This window comes from Ylistrum balloti, unplaced genomic scaffold (genome assembly GCF_031769215.1).
Source record: "Ylistrum balloti isolate Yb309-2 unplaced genomic scaffold, AGI_CSIRO_Ybal_v1 Utg369936, whole genome shotgun sequence".
NCBI classification, from domain to species: Eukaryota; Metazoa; Mollusca; class Bivalvia; order Pectinida; family Pectinidae; genus Ylistrum; species Ylistrum balloti.
This window is the reverse complement of record NW_026782046.1, coordinates 754,481-772,661: the sequence shown is the minus strand read 5'-3', so window position 1 is coordinate 772,661 and position 18,181 is coordinate 754,481. Positions and strand designations below refer to the sequence as shown.

Here is an 18,181-nt window from a genome sequence, read left to right as displayed (position 1 = left end):
CTCTTTACTGATACTGACACATTGAGTGTACAGTACTTCATGCCTTTCTCTGCAAAGAACATCACAGCATAGCAGAGCTTTTATTTCCTTATTTCAACTTCTTTGCTTTGCTTTGCTTTTCTTTGCTTTTTATTTTGTTTTGATTTATTTATTGTTTTGTTTGTTTATGCTTTGTTTTCTGTTTGTTTGTTTTTATTTTTTACCGTCTGCTATTGTAATTTATGTTTAGGTGTGTGTGTGTATGTGTGTGTGTGTGTGATTGGAAAATAATGGAAAAATTAATTCTCAATTAAAGAAAATACACAAATTATATCCTGCACGTGACTTTTAAATTGATAGAAATTCGAGTCCACATTACGTCCAAAAATACGAAATTTATTTAAATACAGGGTTACCAATTCCAATGTCTCTTTCCATCTACCACCAATTTAGTTTTATTCAGTCGCAACCTAGGTTTCATAAATAAGACCGTAGATTCACTGACGCATTCTTAATGGACGAAACAGCTGTGTGGCGTAGTTAAATTCATTAACTGGTTCTTCTGTATCTTATTCTAAATTTGTACTGAAAGGTGCTATTCACTTGAGTGGATTGTATACAATCGTTCATAGCGGAGTTTACTGTAGGATAATAGCAATGTTTCAATAGCTATTCCATCACTGTAATCCGACACAGAATCTAGCACAAGTACGTGTTCCTAGAATCTTGAAACGACAAATTAAATATAGATTTAGCAGGCCACAATGCAGTATGGTAAATTAGATCAAGATATCTACCACGTGACGTCATAACGTGTAAATTTCAGCTGCTGTATTGATAACACGGTCTGTCTCCTCGTCTACCTTGTAAAGTGCATGGTGTCACAAAAGGATGTCTGGCTCGCCCATGTGAGGCGGATGTAGTAATGGAGCAACGTTTAGTGCGAGATTGACGTATCCAATGGTAACGACTAGACATCATCGCTAAGGAAGCAATATGTCAAATTGTCCAAATATCAAGTTTCTTTTCTACTTACCGGAATCAATGCAAGGTTGATTCAGGCTCACACTTAAAAAAAAATTCTTTACCAATAGAACATCAACAATTCTCTCAAGGTCAAACTTGATCATCAGCAATTCTCTCAAGGTCACAATCAAACATCAGCAATTCTCTCAAGGTCACAATCGAACATCAGCAATTCTCTCATGGTCACAATCGAACATCAGCAATTCTCTCAAGGTCACAATCGAACATTAACAATTCTCTCAAGGTCACAATCAAACATCAGCAATTCTCTCAAGGTCACAATCGAACATCAGCAATTCTCTCATGGTCACACTCGAACATCAGCGATTCTCTTAAGGTCACCATCTAACATCAGCAATTCTTTAAAGGTCACAATCTAACATTAGCAATTCTTGAAAGGTCACAATCTAACATTAGCAAGGCTCTCAAGGTCACAATCAGACATCAGCAATTATCTTAAGGTCGCATTTGAACTTAACAAGTCACTTAAGGTCACATTCGGACACCTGTAATCCTCTCAAGGTCACAATCGAACATCAGCAAGTCTCTCAAGGTCACAATCGGACAGCATGAAATCTCTGAAGTCAGCATACGGACATCTTCATGTATCTCAAGGTCGCATTTAGACAACCTTAATTCTGTTGAAGTCGCCATTGGACAACCGCAATTATTTCAGGGTCGCTAATGGAGATGATCAAATGTCCCAGCGTCGCTAATCTTGCACGTTTTTGTGATTGGTTCTCTGTTATCAGCTCTTCGGACTGAGGACAATTTTGTTCTTATCTTTAAAAAAAGTTTAAATTTAATCTGATTAAGCTTAATTCCCAAGAACGTTAAGGTATTAGCAAGTTTAGAATGTCGAGCTTAAGATTACCTATCAAAACAGGTAGATGGGTCTGAGGTATGTGTAAGATTTGCTTCTGTTCTTTATAAGATAAGAAAGCTAGTGTGTTTCAAAAAAGTCGAAAACCCATGCATTTGTTCAATCTTTGAGACAGCAGGTGGTAGACACTGCTGGTGGACTTTTTACGTCCCCGAGGTTTGCTGTTACCTGCATGCCACGTTTTAATACATAAGAAAAAGAGGCGCGGTTCAGAATATACACATGTTCTTGGCGCATTTCTTAAATTATCTGAATGAAAAGTACAAAATTTATTGAATTATGGGTCTGTTGCACCTACCCGTCACTTTGGATTTTCCTTAGTTGCCTACTAGGCTTCAAAATGTAGGCCCTTAGCATCACTGACGAGTCCTAGAACGACGAAACAGCTGTATAATACAGTTTAATTCATTGGTTGGCTCTACCCTAGCTCTAAATTTGTAATAAAAGCTGTCATTTGTACAATCTTTACACTGATTAAATTCCTATTCCATATCATACAATGGCGTTAATACTCCATTACCCTTGTATATTTAAAATTGAAATTAAACCTTTATTTAAAATGATGTATCATATTTATCTATAAGTACAATGTATTTAGTTTGTATTATGGTATTATAATTAAATTATCCTTTCTGCCATGTTTATCTTCTCTTGAAATTGATCTTTTGTAACAAACACGAATTTGACTAAAGAGAAACAAACAATTTGAATATGAATCTTCAAGATTGGACATCTTCAAATTTCACATTTTATGGATTGTTGATAAAATCCAAACATCCCGAAAACTTGAAAATTAGTCAACCTCAAAAATAGGCCTATCCTGAAAATATTCTCACATTAATATTTCAAGTTTTTTTCGGGATATTAATAATTTGGATTTTGATAATGAGTATGTCACCGCTCGGAATAAAATAACACCACTGAACAGACGAAAAGATGGTCAGTGGAGAGAAAATTCACAATCAATAATAATAAAAAAAAGAATCTAAAAAATACCAAAATGTCAACATAATCATAATCCAAACTCAAATTAAATAAAACCAGGATAAAATATGAACAAAACAAAGATATATACGGAGACACATGAAATAAAGTGCAGGGAGAATAAGACCAGGTGTACCGGAAGACTAGGCGTCTTCTGCTTCATCGACAACCAAACGCCAGGTAAACCTTGGTCAATTCAAATAAGTAATGTCACGTTCCCTAATGAGAACAATGTATACAAGAACAGAACCAACAGACAAACTAACGTCCAGCTTCATATCTCACAAAGAAATAGAATATTACTTAATCCAGATCGCAAATCGTATTGATTAAGATCCTAACTTAACTGGCAATGCACGCACTACAGACAACGTGATCGGTCTATAACGAGAAAGGTTATTGATATGATATATATTCATTTATCTCTTCAATGTATTTATCTTTTAGGTAGAAACATAGTCATTGAAATCTTGGTAAATTTATTATCAAGAAGGAAAGGATGAAAAAGGATTGTCATGAAAATTAGTGTAAAGAGTTCGTGAAGTTGGACAAAGTTTGGTGCCGGACCATTGTTAGATGTCTGTGTTGTCGACATCATTTACAACAGTCATTTATGGTGCCGGACCATTGTTAGATGTCTGTGTTGCCGACATCATTTCCAACAGTCATTTATGGTGCCGGACCATTGTTAGATGTCTGTGTTGCCGACATCATTTCCAACAGTCATTTATGGTGCCGGACCATTGTCAGATGTCTGTGTTGCCGACATCATTTACAACAGTCATTTAGAGTGCCGGGCCATTGTCAGATGTCTACGTTGCCGACATCATTTCCAACAGTCATTTATGGTGCCGGACCGTTGTTAGATGTCTATGTTGCCGACATCATTTCCAACAGTCATTTATGGTGCCGGGCCGTTGTTAGATGTCTGTATTGCCGACATCATTTCCAACAGTCATTTAAACACGTCAATGTAACATAATAATAACACTTCATTGATTAATCATCTATATAAAATAACAATCAACTGGTGATTTGTAATCACCCTTGATTGAATCTCGTGGCTCTCTCGTCCCAATTTAGCAGCTTTCCCCTTTTTTGCTATCTATGTCGGCACAGCTCTCAATAATGGGGAATTGATGTGTGGAGTAATGATCAGCGCTTCCTCATCTAACCATTGTCTACTCGTAATAGCAGCAACAAGTAACCACATCAGTGTCACACTGAACGCTATCCGCTTTACAGTGATTAAGATGGATGACCAGTGGTCAAGATATAGGTCAAGTATTCTCTTTTACCGTAGTTGTGACTTCACGTAGCAAAACAATTTCAATTCAACCCTTCATTCTGAAACGTTAATATATTTATTAAAAGTCAACATTTGGTTTCACGATAAAAGATTTCTTCAAACGTTTTCAGTAGATTTAAAAAAAAAAAAAAAAACTTTAAATTGGAGGTTTTTTGTCGATATCGTAAAAACGAGTTGAGATATTTGTGGTCACCTGATGAACATGCAGTTGAGGTTGTGTGGCACATATCTTCAGTCACGTGATGTAGTGATAGCTGTGTGCGGCACGTGTCGTGTCACGTGATGTAGTCATGATTGTGTGAATCACGTCACGTGTTGAAGGTATGGTTTTGTGAGAAAAATGTTAAACCAGTCAGATCAAATTACGCTGTATTCAGAGATCATCACTTATACTGCCGAATGCTGTTTCAATAACCTCTCTATCGGTAGGGCTCTCATTTACTTAGTAAACCCGGCTTTGAATGCAAATCTGTTTTCATGTTATATTCTATATTAAATCCAATCGATTTTTGAAAACAAATAAGTGTTAAGAATCATAAACCAGTTCCCTTTTCCTTCTGATCAACTCTTTGACTCATAAAGCAGGTTGTTCTCGTGCGATGATATTCTCTTGTTAAAATGCTCGTTAAAATGACGTACGATCTAGAGGAAACATTACGGCAGCATGGTACTTCACAATAAAAATGGTAATGTAGAGAGAAAAGACAATGAACTGATTGGTATATGCATACCCTTGTATACAGTGAACATTGGGATATCAGGGCTGGATACTCAAGGAGTGGCTATCAAGGTAATTCACTCAGGGCTGGATACTCAAGGAAAGGCTATCAAGGTAATTCGCTCAGGGCTGGATACTCAAGGAAAGGCTATCAAGGTAATTCGCCCAAGGCTGGATACTCAAGGAAAGGCTATCAAGGTAATTCGCCCAAGGCTGGATACTCAAGGAAAGGCTATCAAGGTAATTCGCCCAAGGCTGGATACTCAAGGAAAGGCTATCAAGGTAATTCGCCCAAGGCTGGATACTCAAGGAAAGGCTATCGAAGTAATTCGCCCAAGGCTGGATACTCAAGGAAAGGCTATCAAGGTAATTCACTCAGGGCTGGATACTCAAGGAAAGGCTATCAAGGTAATTCGCTCAGGGCTGGATACTCAAGGAAAGGCTATCAAGGTAATTCGCCCAAGGCTGGATACTCAAGGAAAGGCTATCAAGGTAATTCGCCCAAGGCTGGATACTCAAGGAAAGGCTATCAAGGTAATTCGCCCAAGGCTGGATACTCAAGGAAAGGCTATCGAAGTAATTCGCCCAAGGCTGGATACTCAATTAAAGGCTATCAAGGTAATTCGCTCAGGGCTGGATACTCAAGGAAAGGCTATCAAGGTAATTCGCCCAAGGCTGGATCCTCAAGGAAAGGCTATCAAGGTAATTCGCTAAGGGCTGGATACTCAAGGAAAGGCTATCGAGGTAATTAGCTCAGGGCTGGATACTCAAGGAAAGGCTATCGAGGTAATTCGCTCAGGGCTGGATCCTCAAGGAAAGGCTATCAAGGTAATTCGCTAAGGGCTGGATACTCAAGGAAAGGCTATCGAGGTAATTAGCTCAGGGCTGGATACTCAAGGAAAGGCTATCAAGGTAATTAGCTCAGGGCTGGATACTCAAGGAAAGGCTATCAAGGTAATTCGCTAAGGGCTGGATACTCAAGGAAAGGCTATCGAGGTAATTAGCTCAGGGCTGGATACTCAAGGAAAGGCTATCAAGGTAATTCGCCCAAGGCTGGATACTCAAGGAAAGGCTATCAAGGTAATTCGCTCAGGGCTGGATACTCAAGGAAAGGCTATCAAGGTAATTCGCTAAGGGCTGGATACTCAAGGAAAGGCTATCAAGGTAATTCGCCCAAGGCTGGATACTCAAGGAAAGGCTATCAAGGTAATTCGCTCAGGGCTGGATACAAAAGGAAAGGCTATCGAAGTAATTCGCTCAGGGCTGGATACTCAAGGAAAGGTTTTCTTTGCCGATCGAAATTATCTATGGAAAACATGAAACATGATCCCGACGTTTTATTGTACTCTGATACACAATATCGTTAGGAGCGGTATGTTATCGTAGAGTTTGGTTTGACTATTGTCTGTCATCGTTTGAATATCGTTTAGTGGAGTATGAATATTGTCAGCTTTGTTTTGGAATATCGTCAGGTTTGGCTTGAATATCGTCAGGATTAGCTTGAATATCGTCAGGTTTGGCTTGAATATCGTCAGGTTTGGCTTGAATATCGTCTGGTTTGACTTGAATATTGTCAGGTTTGGCTTGAATATTGTCAGGTTTGGCTTGAATATCGTCTGGTTTGACTTGAATATTGTCAGGTTTGTTTTGAATATCGTCAGGTTTGGCTTGAATATTGTCAGGTTTGTTTTGAATATCGTCAGGTTTGGCTTGAATATTGTCAGGTTTGGCTTGAATATCGTCAGGTTTGGCTTGAATATCGTCGGGTGTGGATGGATTATTATCCCGTTAACTTGGGTGTTATCTGTTATCTTAGACACTTTGCAATTAATTTTTCAACAAATAAAATCGCTTTTTATTACAAGGTCTAAATATCTAGATATATGTTATCAAAAAATAGAAATAATAACAACTGTTTAAAACTTATCAGACACATTAAGGAAAACAAAAAGTGATATTTCTTTACCTTCTCGACCGTCTGGTTTTGTTGTTACTTTCATCAGCGTTTGATATAATCATAGCTGTTTAGTTAAAGTATAGTAAGAACAAACATTATTAACATATACAGTTATGATAGAATTTTTAAGTGGTTTTATTTCCGCGGTTATACGTAAGTCTTTAAAGTTTTTTTTTTCTAACAGAAGTCTTCAAACGAGCGATAATTTTCTTGATTAATTTCATTTTTGAAGGGTCTTATTTCAACCCCTGAAACAAGCAAGGACTTTCTTGATTGATTTAATTTTCGAAGGATCTTATTCCATCCCAAAAGATAAAAAAAAAAAAACACATCCCTCAAAAAAGCAGCACTTACAGTATCGGGATGTTTACGTAAGTGCACAGCCATTATACTCGCGGCCATATTTCCTCCTATTTTTGCCCTCATTATATATTATCTTGATTCTATAGGCCACAATCTTATGTCATAAATCGCCGAATGAAGGATGTAATTTACCTACTCAGTAATTACACACTGCTGATAATATTTGGTTCCGGACTTTTGATTGCTGTAATCCTGTCGTGAAGATTGATCTAATATCACTGTAGCCGCTGATTGGTTGTAGGTTCCCAATACCAAGGTCAGTAGATAGCAAGGCGTCGCCATGAATTCTCGGATTCTCTGTGGACTGGACATTCCCACAATCACCATTACGCGATAATCATACGCCTGGGTTACATTGGCATTTAAGCTTATCAACACGTTCCGAACAGTTGCACTTCACAGCCAGGTCCTATAGATATATTTGTATTAAGGCTGTATCCTACCGTACACACGATACCTGTCTGAGTTAATGATGCATGCGGTTCTAAAAGTGATATCTGTCATTTGTGTTAAGTGAATTAATTTATTATCCAACTTTACATAATGCGTCTGGGCGAAATGTGTATGTTATTATCTTTAATTAGTATAAGGCTTAATAGTAAATTTTACGAAACATGTTAAGGACATCTGTTACCTAACCGTATTTGTGTTTGAGAAGTAAATACATCAGCTTGTAGCCAAGTCTTCAAATATCCGGCAAACAAAACGCGTTGTACTGTTTTGTCCAGAGAAAATTTGTGTTTAAAATTTTGTTTCTTTACGTTCCCAAATTCGAGCCCCTTGTATTAATCAAGGAGATCATACACATTTCTGAACAAAATCCGGGCCCCATGTCTTTATCAGGAAGGTCATTCATATTTCTGTACCAAATCCGGGCCCCATGTCTTTATCAGGAACGTCATACACATTCCAGTCCCCAATCATGGCCCCATGTCTTTATCAGGAACGTCATTCATATTTCTGTACCAAATCCGGGCCCCATGTCTTTATCAGGAACGTCATTCATATTTCTGTACCCAATCAGGGCCCCATGTCTTTATCAGGAACGTCATACACATTCCAGTACCCAATCAGGGCCCCATGTCTTTATCAGGAACGTCATACACATTCCAGTACCCAATCAGGGCCCCATGTCTTTATCAGGAACGTCATACTCATTCCAGTACCCAATCAGGGCCTCATGTCTTTATCAGGAACGTCATACACATTTCTGTACTAAATCCATGCCAGCAATATTTAGTGGTAAATAATTTGTGCAACATGATTAATTTTCATGACGTTTTAAAACTAGTTACGAGATCGTTAGAGTAGTTTTAGTATCATTAATAACGGGATGAAATAACTGTTGTTGAATGTTTCTACACAGAGGTTCCTTTTGTCTGTGTCTGTTGTCCTTGAAGGTAGAAGAATATGAATAGATAACGGTCACAATTTAATTTCAAATCTGACACATTTGTGGCTATGATAAAGAGATTGATTTCGACTCCCATTCGAACATCGCTTTCATAGCAATTAAAGAAGTTCAATAGGAAAGTTTTGGTTATTTTAGCAAGTATAAAATGCTTTCAAGGAATTGTTTTTGAGAAGAAATTGAAATTGCCATCACGATTCAACAATTCCTATAAATGGCGTTTGGTTAATTGAGCAATCATTCATTAATTTTTATGATGGTCTCAAAGAATTACTTGTTGGAAAATAGTTTGTAAAACCGGCATTCATCATCGGAAATCTCCCTGTCGTGACGTCGTGGTACAGAATTGATTTCACGCAAACGATCAATATCAGTTACATGAAAAATGTTTCCAATCCGAAGTTTCTGCAATAATGACAAACGACAGAATCCATTTCTGTACAACGTTTGTTCCAGGTCGATATAAGGTGTCAATTGAAAAGTCTTTAATTAGACGTAGATTCATCAGATGACGCATGGAACCCTGTGAGTTGACCTTTGCTACTGTCTTGCCTATTGACCTTTTGTGTATACTGGTCCTACAGACAACATCTGATATCTGCTTTAAGTAATTAACAATTTGTAATATCGAGATCGTCCTTTCTCTCTGTCCACTGGTTCCAAACATGTCGAACCACAAAATTCGGATACTCGGATTTTTTTTTTTTTTTTTTTCTCATATGAAATACATTTATTAAAGAAAAAAATTTAGAAACAAGTTCGTTTTCCTGTGCTAATGCAATAAAATGTAAAAAATTGAATCGATATCTTGAATATGTCGTATGTACTTAAATGAGAGTTGACAGATTGTAGAGGATTCATATGGTTAGTTGATACAAAGTAAAGCAAACATTGAAAAAAAAAAACCCGAAATGTTGGCAAACTTTCGTATTTGAAGTAATTTTCTACATTAAAATTTCTGCAAAATCTGCTATTACATACACACGTGATCAATGCATGTGCATTCACGTGACTGACTATGTATAACACATTCCTCCCGTTAAAAACGTGGATTCAAGCATTTAACTGATACGGTGCACTCCACGTCGATGGTGAAGTGAGATTTTTTTTTTTATATGAATACAACATTTCTATCAACGACTGGTAAAACATCAGAATAAAGTACACAGTTAGCTGTTCAATATTCATTACGAATAATCCGATCAAACACATTAACAAAACTTTGTATATCAGGCAAAGAATTTAAATTTTACTAATTGCACTGCCAATTAATGGCTTCCCTTCGTTAGTTAATGAGACTGTTTGTCCCTCTGTGCTGATAGTTCATAGTATGCAAAATTTCGAATGGTCTCATACCTTGCTTCACATCTATGGTAAGCAATGACTTAATTATACAGGCGATCTTATCGATGTCCATCGCGGTTAATAATGCATTGTTTAGGTTAGTAAATCACGAACGAACCTCAAGTTTTGACTCTCGGGAACCGTTTTTAACATTTTGTGATAATCATGATGCTTGTTTTGCTAGCTATTGAAAATGTAAAATTCTGGAAAATCAATCTGCATGGAAGATATATCTTTGTCAACGGTGTCATTAAGCATACTCGTTCTACAACATCATTATTTCTGTTTGGTTTTTTTTTTTATTCAGAGAGCATCGGTTACAAAGGCAATAGAAAACCAGTCCCGCAAATAATGGTCATCGGCTTTTATCTCCCTATCACATAAGGCTAATTCAATAGGAAGCCTCATCTCCTCTTGGCTTTCTGGAGTGTATTTGCGACACCGATATCCAAACTGTATAAGGTTTCCCGATGGAAATTAGCTGTCTAATGAGCTTGTCATAAACCAACCCACTCTAACACTTCTACAGAATCAACTCTGTTATATCAATCTTACAACCTTTTCAATGTTTCACTTTCAATGACCCTCGCATGTAACACATATTGATAATGTGAAAATAAATTCCAAAGTTTTTTGTAAGAAGTCCTAAATCTATCGAATATCGCATATAACAGACTATGTGTTACCATAAGATAGGATTAAGTCTTCGACAATACGGCAATTATCGTCTGATATCGTATGGATTGTGTGTGTTACCTCCATATCTCCGTCAATATATATATGCGGTAGAGCAAATGAGACAGCAATAATATATGTATATATATATAAATGATTTTTGACAAAAGAAGAAAGACATTACATTTTGCACTAGCGCTTTCACTGTATTAGGTCTTCAGGTGCCTTCTTCTTTTGTCAAAAATCATTTTTATTTATAATTTACTCGCATCTCGTCAAATCTATATATATATATATATATATATATATAGAGAGAGAGAGAGAGAGAGAGAGAGAGAGAGAGAGAGAGAGAGAGAGAGAGAGTCACATTCAATCAAGTCCCTATTTTACTTCTTTTGCAATTAAGATATATCATCATCTTTTGTCTGAAATGAGTGCTTTTGAAATGAATAGATTTGAAACACCGCGATTAAGATTATTCCTGTTGTATACATGAACAAAGCTCCCTAAAAGAGTGCTCCGCTTGTGCCCATTCCTAATCGCTTCTATAACAGCGGTCGTGCCATGTGCGGTACGGTATACTGAGGTTTTGTACACTGTTCCGTTATCTTGTGAGTACACGTTAACCGTGTCTTTATTTCATGGTATTTATGAATGAATTTCCGTTATTGTCTATGCAAAAAGTTTATCTATTTGAAGATGTGCGATTACAAAAGGTTCAGTCTTTAATTCGTTTATTTAACTTTTTTATCAATTGTTGTAAATTGCATCCTTTCGATAGTATACATTACACAAGTCTGATCTTTTATTGAGCAAACAAAGTATCTATTTGCAAGTTTTTTTTTCTGTAAGTGTACGTTAAATGTCACTTACACTGTAAGATGACACCAGCAGTATGTGTTTCACATTGTCTATGATTAATGTACAATACAAAAGCTTATCTTGGAATCAAACAATTATTACTGGTTAGTCATATATCATTCAATGAAAAACACAAGTTCATTGTAACATTTTACTACGTTGCGATGATGAAACCTTGTAAAAAAGTGAAAAGGTAATAGTTAAGTCCGCTTTTCTCGACATTACAATCACCAGCAAATTAAAATCGAATTCATCTAGTCCGTGTTGATTACTTACATAATAAGTAGATCCTGATCAAGCGTAAATCGAAAATATCTAGAAAATTCTATTTGCATATTTAAATAATTCATTTAAATATGTTGTCAAATTTGGATATAGCGATGTTTAAAAGCCCCCTTTTTTAAAAGCAAAGACAAGCCAACCATCCTCCCTTTGGTGCATTTCTTATATTGGTGTCATGACGTCGTCTGTGTGGGTTTAGAGTCATTTGCATACATGGTACTGTTTCACTTGAAATTCAATGCAACGAATAAAATCAAACTGTTAGGAGGTATTCATGTTTAAAATAACCAACTACGTAGCAATATTTTCGAAATATGGTGAGATTTTGAAGCTATTATTCTCTGGTGTTGCGGATCTCTTTCACATACGTTCTATATACGTTACCTATCCCGTGATACTTAACGATAGCATGTAAAACAATGAAATAAAATCAGTTAAACGGAGGTGAAGATCGAAATTCATCACCACAATTTACAAAATGTAATGCCCGACAATAGTTCACTGTCTGATTTCATTGGTATTGTGAAATGAGTGCTTTTGAAATGAATAGATTTGGAACACCGCGATTAAGATTTGTCCTGTTGTATATATACAGAATACAAGAGCGTGTTAAACACGTCTTCAAGAAGAAGCCAAGTGTGATTTTCCTGTCAAGCATGGGTTGTCACATGAACAAAGCTCCCTAAAAGAGTTATCCGCTTGTGCCTATTCCTAATCGCTTCTATAAATACGGTCGTGCCATATGCGGTACGGTATACTGAGGTTTTGTACACTGTTCCGTTATCTTTTGAGTATACGGTGACCGTGTCTTTATTTCATGGTATTTATGAATGAATTTCCGTTATTTTCTATGCAAAAAGTTTATCTATTTGAAGATGTGTGATTACAAAAGGTTCAGTCTTTAATTCGTTTATTTAACTTTTTTCTATCAATTGTTGTAAATTGCATCCTGTAGATATAAGGGCCACTTAACATGAAAGTCAAGGTAATATAATTCAGATTGGTCTATATAGACAGGTTTGTTATCAACCTCGAGAAATAGGTGATCATGACAGGTACTTGTTTTCAGCTAATACAAATAGACTTCTCGGACAGTGGAAGAAAGTCGGTATGTATCCAGTTTCGAGAGAGAGAGAGAGAGAGAGAGAGAGAGAGAGAGAGAGAGAGAGAGAGAGAGAGAGAGAGAGAGAGAGAGAGAGAGAGAGAGAGAGAGAGAGAGAGAGAGAGAGACTGACAAATTATATTAAACAAATACACACTCAATAACAAATATTTAAATGATAACTTTGTCATTATACAGTCTTGGGGTTTGTTTTTATTCCTCAACTTTATGAAATGTTAACGACAAAATTCAAAACAGTATTATATATATCGTATGAAAACAATTTTTTTTGGAAACAGCTTGAAAAAATGTATCCATCATTGAGCGAGAAAATTCATACCCTGATAATATCGGATGAAAGACATACAAAATAAATAACACAGTTTAATGCGAATTTTGAATCAGTCATATTAGAACAATGTAATACATCAAACTACACCATACAGCTGTTTCATCCGTATTCTCTGATTCGTCAACTAAAGGCCCTGAATCGAAACCCGAGCTAAGTCATTTTTCGTAATAAATGTCAAAATTTAGGCGATGGCCTAACCTCATAATTCCATCAATTTCGGATTTTAATACATCTGATAATTTCAAAAGAACACCAAGTGCGTGCGTAAGTTCTTACTACATAAAGTGATTAACTTTTGGGCCTGATTTTGACATTGAACAGAGCTTTAAATTTCATCAGCGAATTTTCATATTCGAGTGTCCTTCCCGTCTCAACCTGTCTATCCCCCCTTCTTCCTCATCGAAAGAAATTACTATATAACACCTCTAAAACACATCAACGAATGCGCATTTATTCGAGTTGACAGACAAATCACAGATTTTCACCATGTTCCTCTGACCGATAGTCGGGAATGCATCTTTCGCTAGCTGTGCGACAGTTCGTGGCAGACATTCCGTGTCGTGTAATTGGATGGCGGCCTACACTGTTGGCCTACAGCTGCAAAAGACACAATCTATTTTCTCTCCACCGGACAATTTACCATACAAATAAGCTACATAGTGAAAACCATTTGTTTTAACAAGTCTTTAGCGGAAGCAGAAGATACCAGCTTGTATATTTGTAGAGGAGCACCATATTCATCAGAATACGAAAATTAGACTTTAAAAACAACTTCTGCACTTGTCAAATTATTTCTGGTGCATTTTATGTGATTCGACCAAGGTAGAAATACTAATGGATAATGCAAATAGAATTTCCAAAATAACCAGCCGTATTAGTATGTCGATGTGGTTTTGTACAAGTATTATGTTGAATTAAGATAATCAGAAACGAAATCCTACTTGGTCCCTAACAAAACCCTGGACATGAGCCCGAGTCTCCATTCTGTTACCCCTACCTGTTCAATATTGTGAAATATTGTCGAAAACTAATTTATATGTAGTTCTTGCTGCGAGCATTCCGTTTGGAACCTCAGGGGGACACAAACCGCCCCTGTTGTATGTGCAAAAACTATGTTAACTAAATTCAATAATGGAGTGGGGCACAGAGGAGGACATCTCAGACCTTCGAAGGCGTCACCATACACACATTGATGAGAGAGTCTGTACTCAAAAATGAATGAAATGAAAATCTGCAATAAAAATCCGGAATTACAAATTCCGTTAAATTTTGACAGCAAACACAAGCGGTAGTTTTCAACAGAATTATGTCCAAAACACGTGTTTTTACTATAGCATCACCAACGATTAGCCATTCTCATAGAACAATATCTAATCAAAATTTCTATCTTAATTGCATGAATCAAATTAAACTGGCTTCTGTTTTCAATTGGTCATTCTCTTAAATGTGGATTTATTGACGCTGATCCTTAGTTTCTGTTTGGGACGAGTTCAATTCCTCGACCATCCGCATTTTCATTAACGAAGCGAACAGCATACCATCAAGGTCATTTTTTCTCTTTACAAATTATTCAAGTTTGGCTTGAAATAGAAATTACAAGGACATTTCAATTACAAACCAATTTCTCAATGAGATATCAAATATTTTGATTTTTTTTTCTAGAAAAATTTGAAGTAAACGAATTACTGAAATGACAGCAGATTTTGTGAAACTGGACACGCATCTGTTCAAATAGTTGTTCAGTTCTCGTCGAAAGCAGAGACATTCAGACTTAATCGATGTTGATTAAAATTCTTGTAAGCCTAGAACAATCTCCTTTTTATTCTTTTTTTTATATGAACGACTGCATCTTTCAGGCTCCAATAGTTAATCTTTTGTGGTTGGCGTTGATCCCCACTCGAAACAATCTCAATCCCCTGACTCTATAACTTCATCTGATTCAGACGGTCGGTGAGACAAGAACCTATTTAACACGTAATCCAACTGATGAGGTCGTAGCGATTCAGAAAGGTTTCTCTTGTTTTTGGTAAATCTTGGGAAAACATAGGTGAATTTCCATTCACGTACACATCAAATTAAATGTTGATATAAAATGCGAAATGTAAAACAGTATGAAGAGCAATCTACATCTACTGACAAAAAGCATTGTTAGGTTGACGATATTTAATTATCTACATGTAAGACCTATAGTTTGTTTATAAGGAATGCAAGTTGGACATCGTTACAGTTCTAACGTACGAGTTAAAAAAAACTTGCATCGTGAATAATTGAATGCGCGGGACTACTTTAATGTTTAGTAACGATTAAGAGGTAAAGCTACCTGTTATTAAACACAGTAAGATAGATCAGACCTCAACTTAAAGAACCCAATTACAGAGAATAAAATCGACTATATGGACACTAAGAAACCTACATCACTGATACCCACATCTATTCATCTAGACCTGATTTCCTGTATGAGAAGTTTGTCTGCACTTTTGACGTAATTCTCAAAGTAGATAAAGTAGATTTAAAGTTTAAGATATCTAACGTCTGAAGCTAGGGTAAATCTCAAAAGCTAATAAATACGCTAAAATAGTCTAAAACGAAGCAGGAATGAAATGTTTTAAGGCAGTCCTGTTAACACAACAGGAACACTGAAAATTCCTCTTAAACTCTGGCATACTTGATTGTGTGTAATGTCGAGTGAATGACGATTAATTTTTTCCAAAGAAGCTTAAATGGAAAAAAAAATAAGAAAAAAAAATAATATATACTTTCATGTTTTTGTTGTTTACTGGTGTCTAAACTGCATTTCTATGTCGACAGATCGAAAGATCGGTGGCTCGTTGTTTTGTGCTGTTTGTCGGTTGTCAACTTTGCCCATTGCCTATTGCATCGTAAAAAGAAAGGGCTTTCATGTTTTGCATGTGTGTTCCAGACAATTCTGGTAGTTTCAAAAGTTTTGAACAAGTGACCTGTAGTTTTAGATTCCGGCAAACTCATGATAATTGATGAAATCTGGTTGATCTGATCTAAAACTTAAATTCAACGAAACTATCAATTAGGGCATGGGTGATTTAAGTTGCCTTTTAATTTCGTTTGTCTGTGACATTTATCAAAATTCCATCTAAATAACAATGTCTCTATGATATTTCTACTTTTTTTTAGTCAAGAGCCTGTAACACACCAGACGAATAATTATCAGTATTTTATGACAAAATATGAGCGATCAAGGAGATTAAAATGTAGCTTTTATACCGATATTCCACCAAAATACCCTTATAAGCATAACACGCAATGATGGTGACATCATTTTGTTATATTGAAGAAAAAAATAGATCAGATTATGATACATGTCCTGTGTCGTAACGCCGATTTCGGGGCACATCACATGTCTACATTATCTATATATGCATCAGTGACTAATCCAATCTGCTTTATAGTCTGTGGAGGGGACATTCTGCAGCTGGTGACTGTACACTTATCAATTTTCGTGACCTTTTCAATAATATAATCTACGAGGATTATATAATAAATGATGAACAATTGAAAACTGATCCGAGGTCTTGGTCCTAGTGGATTTCTTATCAGCTAAAGTTTGTGTAACGAACTTGAAATACTGTTTTGAACCTATGAATTTTAAGCTCACGAAAATATTTAATTTTACACTACATCTGAGACATTACAACAATTAACACGGGTTTAAAACCATATTTAAATATTGAATTTTACACTACATCTGAGACCTTACAACAATTAACACGGGTTTAAAACCATATTTAAATATTTAATTTTACACTACATCTGAGACCTTACAACAATTAACACGGGTTTAAAACCATATTTAAATATTTAATTTTACACTACATCTGAGACCTTACAACAATTAACACGGGTTTAAAACCATATTTAAATATTGAATTTTACACTACATCTGAGACCTTACAACAATGAACACGGGCTTAAAACCATATTTAAATATTTAATTTTACACTACATCTGAGACCTTACAACAATTAACACGGGTTTAAAACCATATTTAAATATTGAATTTTACACTACATCTGAGACCTTACAACAATTAACACGGGTTTAAAACCATATTTAAATATTGAATTTTACACTACATCTGAGACCTTACAACAATTAACACGGGTTTAAAACCATATTTAAATATTTAATTTTACACTACATCTGAGACCTTACAACAACTAACACGGGTTTAAAACCAATCTGAAAAGATCAAATCGGCCACACTATAAAGTAACATGATTCATAACTGATAAGATTAGCCTCAATATTCATTTGGACTAACATACATATGTCCTTCGGAATCACTGAAGAGACCTAAAACGACAAAAATAGTGTTTGATGAAACTTTATGTTACTTTTTCTCAATTGCTACTGAAATCACATGTAAAAATAGGATTGATGTGTTTGCCTTTTTGAAAAGGTGTCGGTTATCAATCCTTTCAGGCCTTATACATTACCAGACAAATACAATTTTTACCAAAGAGCATTTATATGCAGTGTGTTGTTAGATGACATAAGAGATTGATTTCCATGTCAAAAGCTTTCCAATGCCGTTCAAATGCAGAAAGGGTATAATATGCGTGAAATATCCATTTAAAAGGAGAGAAAAGTGTTTTAAAATTATATAAAAGATTTTATTGTCATTGAAATGTGCGGAATATCCATTAGGATACAATGTCTACTGTATTTAATTTACCGAGGAGTTTCTTGAGTCAAAACTCTTTTAGAGAACAATGAATTTGTTAATCTCCAAAAACAGAGTATACCATTTTTAAAAAAAAAGTTTTATTAGCACTTTATTTCGAAGATAAATCTTACTTACGTCATCCGCTAGTACCACAAATCCATGTCTATTTCCAAATGTTTACCATTTCGTGGACTTAGAAATTCATAGATTCAACGAAAATGCCCTCTCCTCAA

General features: G+C 35.8%; 1 protein-coding gene across 1 annotated transcript in view; it reads right to left on the bottom strand.

Moving 5' to 3' along the window:
* Nucleotides 1–18,181, bottom strand: part of LOC132547171 (RYamide receptor-like) — a 78,338-nt gene that overhangs the window by 20,714 nt on the left and 39,443 nt on the right. The gene's annotated exons all lie outside the window — the stretch shown is intronic.